The sequence below is a fragment of the Cavia porcellus genome, unplaced genomic scaffold, assembly GCF_034190915.1.
Source record: "Cavia porcellus strain 051 isolate PalLab524CR breed Dunkin Hartley unplaced genomic scaffold, mCavPor4.1 scaffold_11, whole genome shotgun sequence".
Taxonomy (NCBI): domain Eukaryota; kingdom Metazoa; phylum Chordata; class Mammalia; order Rodentia; family Caviidae; genus Cavia; species Cavia porcellus.
Genome location: NW_026947494.1, coordinates 15,817,211 through 15,837,907, shown reverse-complemented (window position 1 = coordinate 15,837,907; position 20,697 = coordinate 15,817,211). Strand labels below are relative to the sequence as shown.

The 20,697-nt window shown below is 33.7% G+C and overlaps 1 protein-coding gene and 1 pseudogene across 5 annotated transcripts in view; both read left to right on the top strand.

The window, feature by feature from the left end:
- The window catches only part of Cdh18 (cadherin 18), a 582,140-nt gene that overhangs the window by 359,004 nt on the left and 202,439 nt on the right, over positions 1–20,697 (top strand). The gene's annotated exons all lie outside the window — the stretch shown is intronic.
- On the top strand, positions 9,359–10,333 carry LOC134477989 (S-phase kinase-associated protein 1-like; annotated as a pseudogene).

Below are 20,697 nucleotides of genomic sequence, written 5' to 3'. Positions count from 1 at the left end.
ACAAGCAGGCAAAATAATTCAGTATGATTTATTATTTTAATTAGAAACAAAGTTAGTGAAATTTAAGAGCAGTAAAGACCTTTAATTTCAGTTTGTTTTGTAACTGTATACTAGATATCATTTTAAAAGTCTCAACCAATAGAGTATAATATATCAGTCCCAAAGTACTGCAGTCTTTTGAAAGAATAAATATTTTCTATCAACCTATATAGACATACAGAAATGCAAGTCCTGCAAAGTAATCCACAGGACTACATGTGCTTTCCCAAAGTACTAAATAATGAAAAAGTTACAGTAGCACCTGAGATGCTTTCTGTGTGCAGCAGTTTTTATTATATCAAGTATAAATATTCATATTATTAGGAATGAAGTTTTCCTGACACACATAAATTAGGAATAACTGTTAGTTATTTTTATTTTTCAACAACTTCTCCAAGGCTAATGGAACAATTTTTTTAAACTACAAGCAAAAATGTAATGATATTTTCACTAAGTGTCTTTAAGGGCATAGGAACTGAAAAACTGCGTTTGATCTTTTATCCTCATTGCAATGTTGAGGATTTGACGCTGAGGTTCATGCATGCTAATATCGTAACTCTCAGCAAAAGCCCCAAAATTGAGATAGAATATTTTTATGGTTAAATTCATCTCTGACAATTGTAAACTTTTATTTAGGTGTTGGTTTGAGATGACAGCATTATTTTAATATGCAAATAAATAGTACGTATTTCATTTTGGAACTATGAGATTTTTTTGAGCAAAACAACATTTGCAGTCAAGTGAATGAATTCATATTTGTACCTTTAAATTGGCTACAAGAATACACTAAAGTTTGTAATATTAGATTTGGAATGACACATTTATTTGGGAGTTTTCTTTGCCTCTAAAATCATGTTAAATATTTTATTTGCTGAATTTAATTTCATTTCATGCAAGAAAAACCTCAGAAGGCCAGAATTGATCATGGGGGCAGTATTCATTTTTAAGGACAGTATAAGCTCCTTTTCTAGAGCCACAGAGTTCTTATGAAATCATTTCCAATTTCAATGCAAACCTGACTTCAAAGGTACTGAAAATCATATGTTAACTGTGGGAAGCCTTATAAAAAAACCTAAAGATTGTGTTCATATACAGAAGGTCACAGAAATTACACTAGAGTTAAAAGAAAAGATATCATGTATTCAGTGAATTTGAAGCCAGTGATGCAAAAACATTTCCTCTCAGGGAAAATACTGAAGAGTTAAAAAAAAAAAAAAAAAAAAAAAAAAAAAAAAAAAAAAAGTTCAATATGATCTTCTAGATCTTCTATTCAGAATCTAAGAAAAAAAGCATCTACAACTAGTATTGAGGATTTTCAAGATAATGCTTTATGTCTTCATTTATAAATAAATTTTAAAAATATATAAAAATATGCTGGTAAAAATAGAACAGAAAACAGAAGTGCCCGAATATGAGATATTGATAAAATTAACTTGTTTTAAAATAAAGAAAAAGTTGACCTGGAAAATTGGGATCAGAAAAAATGCTGACACTATGAGATTACATCCTTCCCTTTTAAGTATAAGGAAAGAGGCACAGATACTGTTTAATATTCAGTATCTAATGTTGCAGAAGAGTTTGTAGCAGTATTAAACAATGCATACCTTCCGTATCTCTGAAGAGAGAATAGCATATCAAGACATAGTACAGTCTAGTGACCATTAGGAGGAGGGATTTTGCTGTACATTGATGCAGGTGGAATTTAGAGACTGTTCCTCTCCTCAGCTCACTCAGCTTCCTAGATGGATGATAATGCAGGCAGCAGTTTCAACTCATTATTCTGGATTAAAATTCCAATATTTTCCTGCTTCTAGGAACAGAAGACTTAGAAAGAACCATCTTACATATTCCAGTGAGAGCAGAGGTCCCTCAATGGAACTTTCTCTTGATCAGTCAGACAATAATGGCCTCATCTGTAAATTTCTCCATGGAGAAAGGTCACTGCAGAGGATAAACAGGCCCTGACAAGTTCTAAATGTTTGCATTAAGATTACCTTACAGATTAAAAGATGATACCAGGTATTTATCACATCTTCCCTAAGAATGCTTTACTTTTAGCATTTTATGTAATTCAAAAACTGTCCCTATTGTATGGAAATCCCTACTCTTTGATGTCCTATGGATTCAGAAGTGGACTGTGCTTATTTTTGTGAATGCATTGTGAGAAACCATTACCATGGGCTTTGAAATGAGCTGAGCAGAGCACAGTTGTTTTCCATGTACCTGTCCTGGACAGCAATTTTTGTGTCACATGATATTGTTGTGTATCAGTGAGAATATAGTATGAAATTCCTGTGGGATTCTTTATGTGAACATCTCTTTTCCTTTTGCTTAAAAAACTACTTAAGAATGTCATGGTGAATCACATAGTGTTGATCATTCTATGAAATAGACAAATTTTATAAGATTGCACAACCTACATTCTTATGAGATGTTTTGGTTTACACTGAGCATATTCCTCAAATGTCCTGTGAGCTGCTAGGATAGACTTCTGGAAGAGGAAAGGGCCATGGAGGCAGTGAGCCCATTTGGTCTTAGAATGTGGGGCCTAGCTGGGGGAGGCAGGTTAAGGGCAGCGTGACCTGGGGTGGAACATTTCCCGTGCTGGTCATTGCCATGGACTCTCTGGAAGTCCACGGTGTGGCCACTGTGTTGGGAGAAGCTGTCCTTTGTGGCTGACCCCTACATTTTGTAGATTTCTGTATTTGAGTCCATCTTACAGGAACTGAAATGTCTACACCGTGAGCCAAGAGAAATCTGTCCTCATTTAAGTTACAAATGGGTGGTATTTCTTTTTTCCAGTGGTGAAGTAAATTCTTAAAACACTAATATATCAGCATTCCTGTATCTCCTGGCTGTCACTTGATATGATGTAATCATCCTAATGGATGTAGAGATGTTTCGTGGGACTTTAATTTCAGTTCCTTTTCAAGTAGTAAATATAATTCAAGAAATCAACCAGGCAAAAGATTAACAATCCCTCAAATCATCAATATTTGGTAAGTCCAACTTCCATGTTTTTAAAAGAAAAAAAGTATAAACAAACAAAAATCAGAAAAAATCTTATTACACCTGAGGACTAGTAATGCTGGCATTTTTTTTTCAGATGCTTATATTTTATTCGTAGTGAGTTATTTGGGTAAATATTTTTCTTATTTGTTTTAGACAGTTATTTTCTGATTTCCAGATGACTCTCTCTCTCTCTCTCTCTCTCTCTCTCTCTCTCTCTCTCTCTCTCTCTCTCTCTTACTCTGTGGTGTGTGTGTGTGTTCTGCATATATGTTAAAGAAACAACTTTCATGTTATATATCTTTTGTAAGCCGTTTGTCTTTCATTCCTTGGTAACACCTGCCAAAGGGTGTTTTAAAACATTGTGTTGAAATCTAATCTCTGATGATTACATTTCTACATTATCCATGATTTCAGTTTTAAGTGTCACAAAAATATTGCCTACACCAGGTCAAGTATTTCTTTTCCAAATTTTATAGTTTGCGTTGTCCTCATTCTACTGGGACTCATGTTTAGTGAATTTGTTTGTGTCACTTATGGAAGGAAATTTATTTTACTTCATATGTATGTTAATAGTTCCCGATTCATTTCATGAAGTGACTATCCATTTTTCCTGGATTAAATTTACCCCTTTGTTGAAAGCCATTTTTCTGTGTATTAATGTGTTTATTAAAGAGCACACTGTTTTTTTCTCATTACGTGCGAAAAACAATTGTCTGTTATTATGTTATAGCATACTGTGCACTGCCAAATTTTTATAATTAATTTTGAAGCTATGTAAAATTATCCCTCCATGAATTTTTTGTATTGCTCTAACTATTTTGGCATGCTGGAATTATTAAATTAAATTTAGCCTTAGATGTTTACTAGTACAATGAAAGTCTGTTGGAAGTTTGAGTGAAATTATGATGAATTTGTGTTAAAATTAAGTCTTTTGAGAGTCAGATATATCTTTTTAGATATGGCTTTTACAGGTATAATGAAAACTTTCTGATTTTTGTTTGTTTATAGTTTTAAAAAATGGATGTTTGATTTAGCAAATATTTATGATATGAGTCTTTTTTTTTTCATCTTTTGCCTGGTTGATTTACCTAATTACATTTAATCATTTGAAAACGTTAAATCTATTTTTCCATCTTTTGTCATCATCAATTTGGTTATGATATATTATTTTTGACAATAGGTTGACTAGATTAAGTTTTTAAAGAAGTTATATACTGTCTTTAAATTCCTTAAACTACAAATTCAATTTTAAACATAAATGCAGGGCTACATTTGTTACTTGGTTAGTCTTTAATAATATTTGTTATTTTAGGTTTTTAATAAAACGTGTTGACTTTTTTACTGAAATTACTATTATTACTGTGATTATTACTATTATTATTATTACTATCATAGTTGCTGTTATTACTTACTGTTAATGGAACCCAGAGTTTTGACACTGAGCAAATTATAATTTGTCCACAGAATCTTGCTAAATAATTTTAGCTGATAAATACAATATCAAAATTGTACATATGAAAGAGATAGTATGATGTTCTGACACATTGATACATTGGATAATGCTTGTCAGTTTAAATATACCTGCTTCTCAAATATTCAATATTTCTTTGTGGTAAAAACTTTCAATGTAACCTCTTAAGATATTTTCAGATTCAAGCTCACTCTTCCCTTTGGTGATACTACTGTGGAACCCACTCCACACCCTGCTGTCTTTATTGAATCTTAATTAGTACTCACTTGTCCACAATTCCCCAGCTGTCTCCCCTTCTCTGGCCCACTCCCTGGAATACACGACCCTGTATGTTCCACTTTTTTTTTTATATCCCACACATGAGTAAGACTGTGTGGCACACATATAGATTATTTCATCTAATAATCAATATTAATTTAACATTCTAGTACCAATCGTGGTGTCATCAGACTTTTCAAATCCATCACTTTCAAATATAAACCAGTATTACTTTGGAAATATAAAAGAAAATAAATATTTAACTCTGTTGAGCTATATTATAAAATATTATTTAACACAAATTGTCCATTTAATTTTTTCTTCTATCAAAGAGAAAAAAGTCATTAACCTTACTTCACTGTGATTCATCACTAAGAAAGTCAGCAATTCAAAAGTCATAATTGCCTAATTGGAAGGGCTAATATTTCACTTGTAAAATTTTAAATGTGCAAGGCGAGCAGAGAATTTCTCAAACACAGATACATTTTCTTCCTCTCAGAAGTTTATTTAGACCTTGTAGAATAGCTTTCCAGTCAAGTTCTGTGTATCAGCTAGCATAACCCAACTGTGCTGCCATTCACTCATAAGTCAATATCATCTTTAACAACGATGTTTTTTATTAGAGAAACAGATTTGGGAGTTGAGAGAAATGAGAGAGGAGAAAGAGGAAATCTCAAATACATCTGTGCATCAGTTTTTTCTTTATAATAGTATTTTCTGTTTCAGCATTTGTATAAAATCTTGTGAATACCTAAGTGTCGTGTTATGTAATGTCTTATTAACACAGTCAACTTTGGACATAGGTGTTGTTTTTGGTCCTGACGTCGTGATTAGTTAATTACCAGGATCTCATTTCGTCTTCATGAGTATCATATTATTTATTATTTCTACATTCTAGTATAACCTCAAATTAAAACCTGTAGGACATGTGCACTGTTGTGCAGTTCCACAAAGACACGTTCCATAGTTTCCCTTCACATGTCCTTCACATACACTGTGAAAATAACTATGTCTCCTAAAATGTCATAAAACAACTTTGTAGCGCTTTTCAGGAATAAGATGATGCTGGTGATGCTAGAAGAGGAAATTGGTATGTGCTCTTTTTTTTTTTTTTAAATTTACCCATTCTTACCCTTATTTTTTTGTGTTGTTAACTCTTATTTCCTCTACTGTATGGCATCCAGTGTGTAATCCATTCACCACTACTTTGAATCTCATAATATATTTCATTTCCAGATGGTCTTCTTCAAATGCATATTCATTCTTGATGATTCGTATTGTTTGTACATCTTTATAATTTGGTCCTTTATTTTGCTGGTTACTTTACATGCAGTGTAATTATTCTTTAGACTTAATGTGCACCTGTCATGTGGTCACCATATTGAGTTCTTTTGACTGAATTCTTACATGTACTGGTTTGCTTTTCATGTGTTTCATAATCCATTTTGTTGGAGAGACATGTTTCCTTTTTATATGTACTCTTCCTTTGCACCGTATCATTTTTTCTGTCCAGGATATACATCTATTTTGGGTAGTAAAATGAGTACAATCAAATTTTTTTCAACTTTCTCCCTATAATTTCAGCAGACATCTGGGGGAATCTACGTCTTCATGTGTTTGAGTCTTGGCCTTTTCTTACTATGAGCTTCTTCTGTTCACTCCTGACTGTAGTTAGGGTCCAGGATCTGCAAGCCTGCTCATTTCAGTACTAGTTGGGTCAAAAACACACAAAAAGACATTGATTCCCTCATAATCAGAGAGGCTGGACATTCCAGAGCAGGAGGCCCACATGTGTGAGATCTTTTGCGGGGAGAAACATTGACCTGTCTTTGTATCCTCATGGGATGGATGAGAAACAAATATTACACTGACATCCCATTCATAAGGCTGCTTGGCTTGAGTCCTCCAACTCTTCTCACCTCTCAAATGCCTGATCTCTTAACTCCAACTACATTTGAGCATTTCAAAATGGAACTATGAGAGAGGACATGCACTCAGTCCTTAATCATTCCTAACTGGGATTCAGATAAATTGAGGGTTTTGCTTAGTTTCAGAATTCTGAGTTTCAGATATTTGTCTGCCTGAAATTTATTGCAAAATGTGTAATCCCCAAAACTCATGACACTGGTGGATTCTGAAAAAAAAAAATATTAATCTAAGAGTGATCAATGCAGCGGATATAGAGAAAACAATCCCACAGATCTTGCAGATAAATCTCTTCGCTCATTTCTGTCTTAGCCCTTATCATAAACGTTGGTTCTCAGTGAGCAAAAGTGTTCTTTATTCCTCATATGTGTATGCATATGTGTGCGTGTGTGTGTGTGTGTGTGTGTGTGTGTGTGTGTGTGCGTGCACATGAATTTACCATGAATGAAACCTTCAAGATTTTTGGTTTCTCATTTCCTACTCATCTGTCAACTGTCCAGATCCACTGAGTTTGCAGTTAGTCCACAACTCAGTTTCTCCAATTATCATATTTTTATCATAGTGAAAACTCAAATGTGCATTTACTTTCTTACCAATTACTTTTAATCTACAGAAAGCATCACTACATCAGCCTCTCCTTAATCTACATTTAGATAATCCCAGTTTTCAGTTTAGGGCCAAATTTACAGACATTGAGAAATCAAAAGCTCTGTTTCAGGCCCCCATTTGTTTTTAATTTTTTGCAAATAAAAGAGGAGCAAGAATTGGAAAGAGTGGAGAAGGATAGGAGGATAGGAAATGACAAAAAGAATTAAGATGAATCACATGTCTTCGGACCAATAACTCAGGATAAATGCAGTCATTTTGTTCTGTAAGCCTAGAGTAGAAAACTCTTTAAGGGAAGAATTCATGCACTTTAGTCTGTGCCTGTTCCACTCATGGGATGAAATCTTATGCCATCTCACTGAATTTTGCTTCAAATGTGAATTGTTCTTTTGTTTTTCCACATCTGCATCATATAAATTTCTCACATCTCAGTCACTTAGCGCCTTTTGCCGACTGCATCAAGTGTTTTGGTTTCAGAGTGATTGTAGCCTAATGCTCTCTCAGAGCCTAAATAACTGACTCAAATCACCAGGTAAGGATTTGTCATCCCAAGTGAGTAGCCTCCAGTGAGTATAAAATTTTGAGAAAAAGAGAAACTTTTGCATTTACATAACTCATTATAATACAGTTTAGGATTATTCTATTTATTATTAGTTACTGCTGTTAATTTCTTTCTTTGTTTGTTTTATAAATTAAACTATATCCTAAGTATGTGTGCACAAGAAAAAGACTATAATTCGCAGACTTTGAACAATGCACATTTTGTGGCCATCACTTAGACTCCTGAACACATTTCCTGTGACAAGTACACAGTCCCTAGTCCTCAAGATGGCCAAATACAATGCCACCTTTGAAATATTCTGTAGGCTACATGTTCTTATGTCCTAAAATGAATTCATTTCTGAATTTCAAATATAATCCCTATTTACTGTCTCTCTGCACACCATTCATATGTATATTTGTCTATTTTTTTGGGTCATTTCTTATCAAATGTTCAGTAGTTTGCCTATTCTAAATCCAATTGCAGATTGCTGTCTTTCTCAAATCCAATTCAGTTTCTGCAATTAGATAAATCAATCTCTTTATCTCCCCACACCTTTTTTTCCCTGGCGCCTCCTTCCTCCTTCTTTCCCTCTTCCCTTGGCCAGATTTTCAGATAGAAATTATTACACAGACTTCTCTTTGCATGCAAACTTTAGGTAAAAAGTCAGAAAGGAAATTGGGCTATACTTATTCCTTTGAGCATCTGATGCAATCTTTTTCTCTTGGCTCTAGAATTAAATATGCTAATTTTCTTGTTTTTGAATTTAAAATTATTTTTACATTCTGTCATCCTAAACAAAGACTCAGTTTGCTCGGTGCTTAGTAACTGTTAAATATATAGTTGCCGAAACATGAAAAAATGAAAAGAGAAAACTTGTATTCAACTTACAATCATGTGCATGGAAAAGATGCAAATAATATTATATAAAAGTATAATGAACATGAGTATCCAGTGGTTATAAACTAAATTGATATATTTCATAATATTTCTTCACCTTTCAGTTGTTAACATTTATTTAGGAGGAGACACAAAGTAAAAAAAAAATCAATTGTAAATAAGAGTGTCAATTTAACATATGATTGTTGAAGAATATGTTTGCATTTAGAAAGTGATAATATCAGGCTTTTCATAAATTTGTAAGTATACACACAATAATGTTAATTGACTAAACTGTGTATGCTTTGGCTCTGATGACTGAAGGTTTCAAACTGAATTTCTGTTACATGTTATTTTGTAACATTGAACAAATTAAACAAGTTGAGTCGGTTTCTTTATTGAAACAAAAAGAATAGCACTAATTCCCGGAGTTACAGTAATAGATAGATTCTTTCACCAGTGTATCTTAAGCATGCAGTTTGAACACTCTTTACAGAACACATTTTTGGGAGTTTAGAGACATAAAATCAAGCAAAATGTATTAGATGACAGGTCTGCATCTCAAAAGTTCTAAAATCAGTGTGTGGAGCAGCTGCACCCACCACCACCCTTCTCCAGCATATGAGAACATCTTCTTCCACTCCTCTCTGCCTCTGGCATGAGGTCTTTCAGACCAAACACCATGCCTTCAATTAAGTTGCAGGGTTCTGATGGAGAGATATTGGAAGTTGATGCTGACATTGCCAAACAGTCTGTGACAATCAATACCATGTTGGGAGATTTGGAAATGGATGATGAAGGAGATGATGACCCAGTTCTCTACCAAATGTTAATGCAGCAATATTAAAAAAAAAAAAGTCTTCCAATGGAGTACGCACTACAAGGATGACCCTCCTCTTCCTGGGTATGAAAACAAAACAACAAAAAAAAGGGAAACAGGACAGTCAGTGTCCACATTTAGGACCAAGGATCCTTAAAGTTGACCAAGGAACCCTTTTTGAACTTATTCCTGCAGCAAACTACCTAGATATAATGGTTGGCACAATATCACACGCAAATGTGATCAACAGGAAAACTGAGGAGATTCACAAGGCCTTTAAAATTTAAAAAGAAAAAAAAAGAAAAATGACTTTACTGAAGACAAGAGGCCCAGGTAGGCGAGGAGTGGTGTGAAGAGAAGGGAAAGGTTGGGCCTGAGCCTGTGACACTATAAGGATTGTTGCAAAAACTAGCTGCACTTCTCTGTTTACAGTTGCTGATATTAGACAAACAGGCAGTTACAATCAACGTGTGGAAACAGGAGCTTTTCTGGAAGCTGTAGTCAAAACTGCTCTTCACCAGGGCCTAGAAACGACCTGAATTCCTTTGCTTTTAGGTGAACTTCAATTCTTAGATGGTGGCATTGCATTTTAAATTCTCTCTTGCTCAGTGATCTTTTCTTCTGTCTCCACACTTTTTCTTCATGTGAACCACCTCTTTCTGCTGGTGTAAGAAGTCCTGTATGAAACCAGGCCTGGTGGCCCACGCCAACAGCCTCACATTTTCCGCAGGATGCGACAGAAAAGTCCTAAGTTGGATCCTAGCCACAAGGATATAGAACAAAGTGCCAAACCATTTCTAAGGATTACAATAATAATAATAACAACAACAACAACAACAACAACAACAATAATAATAATAATCTGTTTCAATAAATAATAAAATTAACAACAGTAGGGATTAAATTCAGTGTAAAGGCCCTAGGTTGAATTCCCAGCACTGCAAAATGAGAAATAAAATAAAAAGAACAATAAAAAATACTTTTGAAACCCTTGGCGTTATATTTAATATTCCTGGCTAGTTATATTATCTCTCCTTAAATTGTTTACTTTAACAAAGCCCATTTTTCATATAAAATAAAAATTTTAGATTTTATGAATTATTACATAAACTTTTTGAACTCTCTAGTAATTGCAAAATAAAAACATAGGATAGGCAGAAGGACAATATTCAAATAAAATTTATTTTGGATATTATTTAATTAATTTCAGGACCTTAGTTTTATAAACTAGTGGGAGAAAAAGTCTTCAAATCACCATAAAGATTTAATTAATAATGTCACAAAAATAATTCACAACTTATTTGGCTTATTTATATAGTAGGTATGGATCGTGATTAGAAGATAAATTTCCCTTCAGATTCACAGAGGCACTCTTTAAATGAATATATAATTTAAAAATATTCAAAAAACTATAACTGATCTCAAGCTAACGAATAAAAATAAGTCAATTGCTTTCACCCCTGCTCCTAACTTCTTAGTGCTTAGTTGATTTCTCAAGCTGCAGTTTAGTCTTCTTTGGTCTATAGATTTGTATTAATGAAAGTAAAGGAGACGTGGTTGGCGGGGGGCTAGTTGTTTAAATCAGCATGCCATTTAGAGATGCATCTCTATATGTCCTTGGTGGAATATTTCCTCAGTCTTAGTGGCTTGAAATACTACCTGAGGAAGCAGCAGAAAAACATGAAAATGAGGACAGATTTCCATTCACAGCACCAAAAAGTAGTCAGTCGAATAAGAAATCACAGACACTACAAAGATACAGAGATCTCCAAGTGTAGGTTTACAGTATGTAATCAGAGGACAGGGAAACTGTCTCTTAGGTTCATCACAACCCAGAAGCCTAAAAACAAAACAAAACAAACAATAGCAATAAAATCCTTCCATCTCTGGCTGGAAAAGAAGTTATTCTGTCGGTTTTAGTGAGTCAGAATTTTATACTTGCACCTCTGATTCCGGATATCTAAAGTAGTGGAATCGAAGCATCACTAAGGGCTATTATATTTTCAAGGTTCAGTTTTGCAGGAAATCTCTTCCCAGATCATTTTGATATGGAAAAAAAAATGTGATTCCTCATTAGTTAGTTGTTAAATGTTTTGAAATCTTGGTCCCACAACATGGGTAAATGAAGTCACAAGTGAGTGGAAGATGTTAGGAGAGTGTTTGTTAGAGGGGGAGAACTGTTCCAGGATTTCCAGGAAGGGTGAAGGGTGGGAGGACCACAGAGACCCTTTGCCAGGAATAATTTGTCCAGCAAGGCACAAGAGGCATACAACTTGGATTAAACTACAATAATCCTGTAGGTTTGCAAGTATAGTTTTAGGTAATCGATCGTGTAGGGAGCCAAATCACTTAGCAGGATTACATGGAAAAAATAAAGGCATTTTGGGGAAGGGATCAGTCTACAGTCTCGGATTGCCCACTAGAGCAACTGATACTTATTTGAACTTTCTGAACCCCGTTGTCTAATTGTAGCATGATTTCAAGTTGCCATGTGTCACTTACCGTGGCATAGATGCCTGGTATGGCATCTCTATCTTGAGGCCTGGCCTTCTTCAGGTGTGCCTTCTCATGTCTTTATTTTTGTGCTGACTTCCTTGAGAGCCCAAGGCCTCTCTGCCTGCATATTAATTTCCATTCAACTTTAGCAGCCTGTAATAAACTCGCACACCATTTGATACTCTTATGTTCACACTGGCTACTGGTTGCAGACATTAGTTTCTTGCTAAATGAGCTTCTCTGTAGGGCTTCCTGAGCATAGCAGTTTGTTTCCTTTAGTGAGGGTTTCCTGGGGCTGGATGAAGCTCAGATTGGGAGAGATAATGGTGATAGACTGTAAGAGCAGCTAAACCAGACATAGGCAGTAGCTTTTCACAACTCACTTTTCAAAATGGCGTCCCTTCAGTTTTATCTCTTTTTAAAATGTCCCTGGGTCTCATCCATACATGAGAATAAGAAATTATCTGAGAATACATGTAACAAGCCACAGCAAACTAGTGTGTGTTAGTACATGCAGTTCCTCAGCTGGTCTGACCACGATTACTTTCTGACAGATTCTCTCTTCCAAAAGCTATCAAATGTATCATCCCTGCACAATCCACAATCTCCACACAGAATTTAAGTCTGGATGTGAGGTGAGGCCCATGCATGTAGATATCTGTGCACTCTCAAGTATAATTCTCTACATCTAGCTCCAGGAAACTAGAAGGTATTCTGTGCATCATGCATCATGCAGTGATGGGAGAAGTATAAGCATTTGCATTTATTTTTCCAGAAAAATAAATCTTTGGGTCTAGAATTTCCAATATTATTAAATTGCATATATTTCTGTGCACGTTTGTTTGAAATTCCAAAATGGGTTCCAAAAACTATAGCATCGGCATTCCCCTTTAAGAAAACAACAAAGGAACAAACCCATTTTTTCCCAAAGGGAAAATAAGACACATAAATGAGTTGCAGGTTAATAATCTGAAATTCAGATAGAGAAATTGTGAAAATTAGTTTTGACAAGGCATGAAAATAATTTTCATGATACCTTTGGCTGATAATATAGTTACACTCTGAGTCATCTACCCTTCAATTAATGAAAGCTAAGAGGAGTTTGAAGTTGAGTAGTTATCATCCTATCACTGGAATTTGGTGAACCCAGCAGCCACATTTCTTAGAATTATTGAAGAATTGATCACAATAAAATTGAATTTTTACAACACAATTGAACTGTAAAATTGCATTCAAAATTTATCTGAAATTCTATTTATCAGAACATATATATAGTCCTATTTGAGGATCTTTGTTCTGTTCCTTTAATCTGTGACACCCAACTTGAAGCATCATAAATCCACCAATAGTGTTTTTTATCTACATTTTAACTGTGAGAAGATGTTTTCATTTCCAGATAATTTTGTAGTCAGTTTGTATATTTCTACAATATCTCATTGGCATTGCAGGTAAATTAAAGACCTGTTTAGAATTTTAAAAACTTAGTTTGGAGAAATTTCCAATCTGTGAATATGCTGTAGAAATAAAGTTTTGTTAATATTGTAGTAATTTTTGTCAGTGGCTCATGACTGAAAGAGATCTTTGCACACTTTGAATTAATTTTATTTCTTAATATTTAGAAATTTTGACGCTGCCCCAAATTATATTTCTTCAACTTTTATTTTTAATAGAACATGTTCGTATTACATAGTGACCACATCTCTGTGGGGGTGTGGATGTGCATGTAACAGCCCTCACCTCCTTTTGACCTCCTTTGGACCTTCCCACTCTATCTCCCTTCATCTCTTGGTCCTGTTCCCAACTGCAAAAATACTTTCTACATACTTTCTATTATTCAGGTTTTATTTTACTTTTTATTTATATTTTGGGTTTCTTACATAAGATAAATCACGCAATATTTAAGATGGTATGTTCGATTTATTTCACTTAACATTGTGGTCTCAAGGTACATGTACTTTCTTACAAATGATTCATGTTTACCATTCTTTAGGCCAGAGTGGTACTCTATTGTCTGGAAAAAATAACATTTTCTTTATCCATTCATCTATGATTTAGCTATCATAAATATGGGTGCTATAAAAATGGACATGTGAGTATCACAGTAATGTAACAACATTAAATCTTTCAGGAGAATACATAAGTATTGCTGAGTCAAATGATATTTTTACATTTTGTTTTTTGAGGAAACTTTATAGGTATTTTCATAATGATTTGCTAGTTTACATTCTCTTCAATAATGTAAATGGGTTCCTTTTTACCTGCAGTTCATCAATATTTGCTTATTTGGTTTGTTGGTAGGAGTCATTTTTCCGGAGAGGAATGGAACCTCAGTGCAGTTTATATTTGTTGAAATTTTTACTTCTGAGAAGTGGTTCCTCATTTCAATAGCCCAGATTTTTTAGTAAAATTTTGTTAATTTTTATATATCCTAGATATTAATCCTTGCCCGAGCATTATAGTTATAGATTTATTTTATTTTTGCTCATTGCTAGCATGTGGAGATGCATGCAGTTTTAAACAGTGTCCAGCATTGGGGATATAGCTCACTGGTACAGTGTCTGCTTAGCAAGGGTAAGGTCATGAGTTTAATTGCTGATACCTAAACAAATAAAGTATAGCCTATAACTTCTCTGACTTTCCTAAATTCACCTGTGTGTGCCATGTGTGTGTGTGTGTGTGTGTGTTATGTACATATGTGTCTATGTGTGCTGACTCTTGGAATTATCTTTGTCAAATTTGTAGCATCTTCGAATGGAAGAGTGTTTATTTTCAGTTAATGTAGTTCATGTGTGTGACTTGTCCTTAACCTTACTGAGTATGTCTGAGTATGTCTTTCATTGCTGTGTTAAATTATATGTCGTAAAAATGGACATAATTGACTTCTTTGAAATCATAGGAAAACAGTAATCTTTCACAATAAAGTATGATGCTGACTGTATGTAAGTTTTTGTAAATGCTCCTTGGAATTTTGAAAGCTGTAATTTACTAAATTTATGTAGTTTTCTTCATTATAGCCCACACACTTTGACTCATTTCTTTGGGTACACGTCATTATGCATAAACCAAATGTTTAGTTTTAGCTTTGTATATCATTTTTCAACTTTTATTTTCTTATATATTTTCCAATGACCATCCCTTCAGACTCCATGCAGTTAGATCTTATGTTTCAACTTCTGCCTTTTAATTGCTGTGTTTAGTGTATATCCTGATAGCTTTTTGAGATATAACTGGGAAGTTACAATCCTTACTGTTTCTAACTGTGAAATGTATTAGGTTTCAATTTATTTTGTGTGAAAGGATCATAATTCTTCAATTGCAGAATATTTGCATAGATCCCCAAAAGATTCCTGCAGTCAGTGCTATTTATTTCCCCCGTCTTCTCCTCCTCCAGCCTCTGGCAAACTTAGGTGTTTGTATGTTTGCTGTGGAGCATGTTTTCATTTTTCTTGGAAATGTACCTGAGACTAGAGTAACTGATTTATATGTTAATGATATGCATAACATATTGAAGATTTGCCAAATGATTTTCATAATGGCTATACCATTTTACAATTCCATCTGTAATCTGTGGTGTTCCAATTTCCAAATATCTGGCCAACAGTTTTTTTTTTTTTTTTTTTTTTTTTATCGTTTTGAAATATTATCTTTACTAGTGGGTGTGAAGTGGTTTCCTTCTGGTTTTAAAGAACTTTTCTCTAGTGACTAATAATGACCATAATTTTTATGCACTGACTGGTTGTTTACATCTTTATAGAAGTTTATGCTGAAATCCTGTGTTCATTTTTCAACTGCACATTATTTTCTTTTTGCGAAAGAGCTGCATTATTAATGACTTTAGATACTAAATGTTTATCAGCTATATGGCTTATACATATTTTTACCCATCGTGTGAGTTGTCATTTCACATTATTTTATGATGTGCTTTGAAGTAGAAAATTTTAATATTTAAATTTTACATTATTTTCTGTTATCTTTTTTTTAAAATTTATTTTAAAGAGATTAAGACAAAAAAGGACATAACAAAGCATATCAGATCAGAACAATGAAGGTAACACAGCATTTTAACACAAGGCAACCCATAGTTAAGAGTAACTACCATTGTGTCTCTTCCTTTGAAATAGGTGAGCATAGCTTCATATACGATAGCATCAAGCATAACGAAACAGTGTAAAACCATTCAAGGCAATGAAAGCATTACAAGTATTTCAGAACCAAATAACAGAGAATAGATTATAAGATACAACCTCAACTACAAACACACTCAACCACCCTATCCTTGATAAATTTTCTGTTATCTTTTAAAATGGTTCACTTAGGTTAATGTTATCTATTTTTAATTTTTAATTATATGTCTTTCCTAGTAACTAAAAAGATTCCATGAGATTTAATGTGTTCAAATTTAATTATAAATGTTTTCAAATTTTCTTTGTGATTTTTTAAAAATGATTTATCATTAGAGAATGTTTAATGTTAATTTTAATATATTTAGAAATTTCCCCAATTTTGCATGTTGGAGAATTTTAGCTTTAGTCCAGTTTTGTCAGAAATATATTCTATATTATTTCATCCTATATTCATTTACTTACACACTGTTATGATCTAGCATAGAATCTGTCTTGGAAATGGTTACAGTTATTCGGAGTTGTATACTCTTTGTTTTTGTGGTGTTTTCCTTAAGTACCACATTATAGTATTCCACACTGATGAATATATATATATATATTTTTTTTTCCTGAAAAATCAACTTTTTATTTGATGTAATATAGAAGTTCTGGAAATACAATTTATTGTCCCACATCTCATTTGTACATTTTTAACATGTGTTTGGGCTGTTTATATTTTGTTGTTTCTTTAATGAATTGTGTTCTCTTCTCAGGTTTTAATTTTGGTTAGTACACATTTGGAGTGCAAAATGATTAAATTTCTCATGCAGAGGTCATATGTGTTCATAACACATCTTAATTATTTTTTAGCCCTTTCCCATTCTCTCCCTCCATTTCTGGCTCTTTGAAATATTAAAACGCTTTAATCTCAACCTTCCTCATTTATTGGTGGATGAATGTTCCTTAGGGTTTTCCTTTGATACCTAGGATCAAGGTAACCTCTTAGTCTTGAGAAAATATATCATGAAGCAATTTTATTCAAAATGAGGTCCCCCTTCAAACTTTATCCTCTGGTATCTTCATAACTCCACATTTACTATCTGTGCTTACCTCTCTACTTTAGTTAAATGTGAATTTTAAGGACTTTTCCATCTTTTATAAACATATACCCAATCTTGAGTGTTTGCAAAGCTCTACCAATGCATGTGGATTTGTGAACTTTCTGGAACATGTCACAGCAAAGACGGGGAGATTGTCTTATTCCCTTTGTTGTCAGCACGTGATCATGTTTGCATTATCGTTTCTGATTTTTTTTTTTTTAAAATGAAGCATTACAATCCCCCAGCCTCTGTCCTTCTCTTCTCACCTACACTTGATGATTTCATCTATCTTCACTGCTAGAAATGTCACTTGTGGTGATTTCCCTGAAGTACACAAAGTCAATCTAAAGTTGGTAAAAGATTTCATTTTTAAATCTGTATTAATGCGGGACAATTCCAAAAGAATTGTAACATAATCAGGCCAAAATTGAATTTTGATCGTTCCCTTCAAATTTTCTGTACTGGACCCTTCCTCATTTCAGATGGTAGAACAGCTTCTTCTTCTTCTTCTTCTTCTTCTTCTTCTTCTTCTTCTTCTTCTTCTTCTTCTTCTTCTTCTTCTTCTTCTTTTGAAAATAACCAAACACTTAACATCTGTACTTGATATCTCTTTCATCTTTTATGTGATACCCATTCTTTTATCAAGAAATACATATTTCTAGAATATATTCATGATTGGGATAATCCCACTATTTGTGCAACCTCATCATGGTCTGGGCTATTTTCATCCATCTTTCTTCCAGCCGGAGTTTCTATTAATTCTCCTTACTGTCACTTTTGTTTCCCTATAGTTCATTCCAAGCACTGAACACACAGTAATCCTTTAAATGTGTAAATTATCTATAATACTCCACTGCTCAAAACTATCCCTTCTCCTCAGTGAAGTACCTTTAGCTATACACACACACACACACACACACACACACACACACACACACACACCGGCATCTTGAATTAAGGTCAATCCTTGAATGAAGGACACCTTCATTCAAGGTATCTATATGATATTCTGGCCAATGTATTTCGTATTTAGTCATGCAAAATTTCTGCTATACCCTGATTATTCTGTTTATTAACTTTCTCTCTTTACTACATTTACCTCATGTCACTTTCCAGTGTATGACCTAATAGTTGCAGTGTATTTTTGTGCTTTCTGCTTCTCAGTATTAGAATGAAGGTAGATTCTGACCAGGACATCTCAGGGCTGTTTGTTTTCAGTAAAGTGTGCGTATCGGTAACATGACTACCATGTGGTGTCACTCCAAAGATATGCATTAGATGATTAAATTCTGATAAAAGATTGCTGAATCAAATAATTGTATTTTATTGTTAGACAAAATTCCCTAAAGGATAAATCAAATTTGTACCTTAATCTTCTTTCTGTTGCTTTCTGCCTTGAAAAGACTGTAGAGAGGGCTTGGCTAAAATACCAGTACTGTTGATTTTATATATAAAAAAAAGATGAAATAACAACACATTTGAATGTGTCGGTGATGGGGAGATGCCAATACTTTCCTGGAACTGGAGTGATATTTAATTATTTGAGATTTAGAAAAACCAGACCCCTGAGACAGTTCTTCCTCAACTAGATCCTGATGGAAGATAAGATAGATTAATTCTGACAAAGAAGAAGTAATTTTGTATCCTGTGTTGTTTGTTCCATTTCAATTAATTGGTCTCTTTTTTATGATTCCTACAAATGAAAGTCTCAGGCATTGCCTACATCTTTTAGTTTTCAAAACTTTAGCCACTACAGAATGGAATATTCCACAATTAAGCTGATAGGTAAGAAATATGAGAAATTTGAACATTAGAGACATTTTGTAGTGTTTATCTTGTATAATAAGTATTCCCAAAGTTGGTTTTGGATGATAAAGACATTAACACAAGCATTGCTTTCTATTTCCATCCCCTAAGCATCCTCATTTACGCATTTGATTCCCCGTTAATACATTTAAATAAAAGATCAAAATTGCATTCAAAGGCGCATTGGTTCTTGTTAAACAAATACGTTAGCTCCTTGTTCTTATTTAATTGTCGCTTTTTCTTTGCTTCAATTAATTGTGCTATTTTTATGGAAGAATAATCTACTTTTAAACATATTAGTTCAATTTATGAGTATTGACTTTTTTTTTTTTTAATACCACAATTCAAACTCCTGACCTCACACTATTCAGGCAGGCTCTTTGCCACTGAGCTAAATTTCCAAGTCTTAACTTCTGGTTTTTCAAGGAGAATGGTAGCACACCAGTTGCTAAAAGCTGTTACTATATGATACGTTTCACTTTACATGAGTTATTAAATACATCTATTAACTTGCTTTAATTGTACCTTATCTGCAATGAAACATACATATTTATCTCACTTAAATAATTTCTTAGATCATGCACATTTTCCATATCACATTTTTGGCATTTTTATACAGAATGTGTTAGAAATGATAATAGAATAATTATTAATATATTTTGCCTTTATTTCTGTGTTTTGATGGAGTGTTGTAAACACAAACACCTTGTTTCTAAAAATGATTTAAATTGTGTAGCCAAAATATCACAGTTTAAACTCAGTGACATTCTTTTAGCATGGCTAGAAGTCCTAACTTAAGGAACTTTCAAAATTAATAGTTCTGCCACCATCTCCTTAACCTTTTAAAATTATTCTTCCCCAAAGAATAGAATATTATCTCACTGAGAAACTGTGCATTGGAATGAAAGCTATAAATTGTTAAATCCTGATCCTAATGTGGTTCAGGGTGCATAAACAGTTTTCCAAGGTGAACTCATGTGAGCCGCATTAGCTGTGTAAGTGCCATACATTACTTTTTAACACTAAGAAAGTGCCTGTTTAGGAAGGGAATGCCCGACAAGTGTTCATTACTCTGTCCTTGGATGGCTGTGTTTTCCTTGCATTTGGCTTTCACCACCCTCATTTGCTGTGTTCTACAGGACAGGTAATTAACCCCATTTTACTCTGTAATCAGATATAAAAAGATGTTTTATTAGGGCAATACCATATGCCTTTCAAAATGACAATATACCCTGCTGTAAGACTCTACACATATATTCCCACCATTGGGTTATGATACTCCTCTCTCGCTGGTATTATTTCAGTGTGCTACGAAATTCATTGTACATGACTAAAAGGAACTTTATGTCCCAAATATTTTCACTCATGTCACTATAAAAACTTTGGTTATTGTTCAATACAGGTGTTTCACAAATGATAAGTCTTTTTCTAGGTGCCAAATGATTTCACGAAGGTCATGAAAAACAAAACCAAAACAAGTACATTTTGTTATATCCAAAAAATTGAATATTCTTCCTTTTTCTTTGAGTTCCAACTTACTAATGAATTGGAAATGTTGGAGAACTCTGCTTTCCATAGTGTCCCACTGTATTTTACTTTCTTGTAATAAAATATTCAAATATTTATGAAATTCTTTTATA